We start from the raw sequence: 3,441 nt of genomic DNA on the forward strand, positions 1-3,441 counted from the left end.
TGCCCATCCACAAGAAGGGCAGGAGGGAAGACCCAGGTAACTATAGGCCAATCAGCCTAACTTCTATCCTAAGGAAAATCCTAGAAAAGTTCATCAAAGAGTCCATCTTCAATAAGCTTGCAGAATGTAAGATTCTGAATGGCAGCCAGCATGGCTTCGTCACGGGCAGGTGTTGCCTTACCAACCTCATCTCCTTCTATGACCAGGTAACTCTCCACCTGGACACGAGAGCAGTTTGACATTGTATACCTTGACTTCCAAAAGGCCTTTGATCTAGTATCCCACAATGTCATTGTGAGAAAACTGGAGGATTGTAGGCTTAACTCCAAGCCAGTCAGATGGGTGAGAAACTGGCTGCAGGATATGACCCAGAGAGTCATAGTGAATGGATCTGTGTCATCCTGGAGAGAAGTGGGCAGCAGTGTCCCATGGGGGTTGGTGCTTGGTTCAGTATTTTTCAACATCTTTATTAACAATTTGGATGTGGGGGGAAAAGCTCACTGCCCAAGTTTGTGAATGACACCAAGTTATGCGGAAGCGTGATCACACTTGAAGATAGGTTACAGATATAGGTAGACCTAGACAGGCTAGCAAGTTGGGCAGATCGGAATCTGATGAAGTTCAACATTGAGAAATATAAAGTGCTGCACCTCAGGACCATCAACCCCCAACATACCTACAGGCTTGGCGGCAAACTAGCTAGCACCATGAATGAAAGGGACCTGGGGGTAATAATAAATGACAGTATGAATATGACCTGGCAGTGCGATGCTGTAGGCAATAGGGCAGTATGGCAAATAATACTCTAGCATGCATCAATTGATGCATCTCCAGCAAAACCAAGGACGTGATTCTTGTGCTCTACTCAGCACTGGTGAGACTGCAGCTGGAGTACTGTGTCCAGTTCTGGGCACCACACTTTAACAAGGATGTGGATAAGCTTGAAAGAGTCCAAAGAAGAGCTACCTGTATGATCAGTCTTGCATAGCAAGCCATACAAGGAAAGTCTGAGGGATCTGAAGCTCTTCAGCCTAAAAAAAAGAAGGCTGAGAAGGGACCTGGTAGCAGCTTATTGCTACAGTAAGGGAGTACATCAAGGGTTTGGTAAGCAACTGTTCACCAGGGCACCTGAGGGGAAAACTAGGAGTAATGGCTACAAACTCCTGGAAGACCGATTTAGGCCCAACATTAGGAAAAACTTCTTCACAGCCACGGTGTCCAGACTGTGGAATAAGCTCCCTCCAGAGGTGGTGCAATCACCTACCCTGGAAATCTTCAAGAAGAGACTAGACAATCACCTTGCTGGAGTCACTTGACCCCCAGTTATCTTTTCTGCTTGATGCAGGGCCCTGGACCCAATGGTCTTCCAAAGTCACTTCTGGCCTTACAATTGATGAATCTACGAAACACATCCCACAGGATCAGTCCAGCTGCCAAGGTGCCTGGCTGCAGGTGCAGCAGCACTGCCTCTACACCACTGCCCAGCCTGCCACTGCCTGTGCTGCTGGGCTGGGCTGGGCTGTCATAGACCTGCAGTCAGCTGGGAAGGGCCCTGCCCCACCAGGCCCTTCCTCACCAGCTGTGACTTCATGACAGTCCCACCCAGCCTGGGCAGGAGAACCCAGGAGCAATCTGGCTGTACAGTTCTCATGGCTCCAGCCTGAGCTCCAGCTGGCTGGAAAGGGCCCTGCCCCCATGGCCCAGCCCAGGCTGGCCTCTCTGCATCTGCCTTCAGCAGCAAGCCAGCTCGGCTTATCCTTACAGCCTCAGCCGTGGGCAAGGCAGGTGGATGGCTGGGCCATTTCACTTGGATGGCTCTGGTCCCATCCCCACCCCTGCCGCTGAAGTGGTAAGGGGGGTTACCCTGACAAGGCCTGCTCTGCTCGGCCAGCCAGTCCCTGCTGCAGTCCCCAGGTGGAGAGGGGAGGGAGGGGGGAATAAACTCTTCCATGGACCCTTATCCTCAGGGGGCCATGCCAGGCTGGTGTCTGGCCATGCCCTTGCCCCTGCTGTAGCTAGAGGGCTGGGGCCAGCCCTGTTGTCTGGAGAAGACCACACAGCCCAGCCCAGTGCTGAAAGGCATGCTGGGGGACTCTGATTTAACTTGAACCAGGAAGGGGTCTGAGACTGAAGTTCCAGAAACTGCTTTGACCCCCCAGGAGTGACCAGAAATAATGGTCACAAGCTGGCAGAGGGTAGATTCAGACTAGACATCAGGAGGAACTACTTCACGGTCAGGTCGGCTAGGATCTGGAACCAACTTCCAAGAGAAGTGGTGCTGGCTCCTACCCTGGGGGTCTTCAAGAGGAGGCTGGATGAACACCTTGCTGGGGTCGTTTGACCCCAGTACTCTTTCCTGCCATGGCAGGGGGTCGGACTCGATGATTTGCTCAGGTCCCTTCCGACCCTACCAACTATGAAGTTAAGTCTGATACTACATTCAACCAAGTTTATCTTAAACCAGATTTGGCCATTTTGAAATGGATTTATGTCAGGGGTGGGCAAAATACGGCCTGTGGGCCGGATCTGGCCTGCAAGGCCATTCTATCTGGCCCATGGGGCCCCTAAAAAAAATAAAAAAAAAAATAAAAAAAAAAAATGTAGAAAATTAATATTTCTCTGCCCATGGTTCCTTGGTTAAAAAAGGACAGGAACCAAGGGCAGTAGGACCAGGGGAAGCCCAGTGGGCTCCAAAACAGTGTGGCCTGCCTGGCCCTGCCCCCCCAGCTGGAAGTCCTTGCCAGGGCTTCTGGCCTGGGAGAAGGTGGCTGCCCCATACTGGAACCACAGGTAATTGGGGGGGGGGGCCCTAGGCAGGGAAGAAGTGAAGGGCAGGGGAAATGGCCCCTTCCCCACCCCGTGGTCAGTGCCTCATGCTGCAGCTTCTTGCAGCCCGCATGGGGCTGCCTATGCCTGCTCCAAACAACCCCAAGGGCTGCAAGTGGCTGCAGCAGGGAGTGCTGGCCATGGGGGGAGGGGGTCGCTTTTCCTCCTGTGCTCAGGTTTACATGGGCTCCTTCCCTTCATGGAGAAAAGCGGCCCCTCGCCCACCCCATGGCCAGCACTCCCTGCTGCAGCTGCTTGCAGCCCGTGGGGCTGTCTGGAGCAGGCATAGGCAGCCCCACGTGGGCTGCGAGCAGCTGCAGCATGAGGCACTGACCACGGGGTGGGGAAGGGGCCACTTCTCCCCAGCGGTGAGGGGCCGCTTTTCCCTGTGCTCAGCACCAGCTTCTTCCCAGCTGGCAAGCAGGGGGTCAGGGCTGTGCGCTGCCCCCCGCCTGTACCACGGGGCTTGGGGGCACTGGGTGTGAATGGGTGGGGAGCCAGTGAGAGCACGGGGCCTGCACCGGTACCGCGGGGCCCAGAGCAGGGCAGCAGGGGTATAGGGTCCCAGCTGGCAGGGCCGTATGGAGCCAGGCCAGTTCCTCCCCTCTCCCTGCT

The 3,441-nt window shown here is 54.6% G+C and overlaps 1 long non-coding RNA gene across 1 annotated transcript in view; it reads left to right on the top strand.

Moving 5' to 3' along the window:
* LOC109298267 overlaps window positions 1–3,043 on the top strand; it is an 18,297-nt gene extending 15,254 nt beyond the window's left edge. Inside the window, exon 3 of the long non-coding RNA XR_002097571.1 lies at window positions 3,032–3,043. This is a non-coding gene — a long non-coding RNA (uncharacterized LOC109298267). The remainder of the gene's footprint in view (window positions 1–3,031) is intronic.
* Window positions 3,044–3,441: the final 398 nt, after the last annotated feature.

Source organism: Gavialis gangeticus, unplaced genomic scaffold (assembly GCF_001723915.1).
Source record: "Gavialis gangeticus isolate Ggan-Ray unplaced genomic scaffold, GavGan_comp1, whole genome shotgun sequence".
NCBI classification, from domain to species: Eukaryota; Metazoa; Chordata; order Crocodylia; family Gavialidae; genus Gavialis; species Gavialis gangeticus.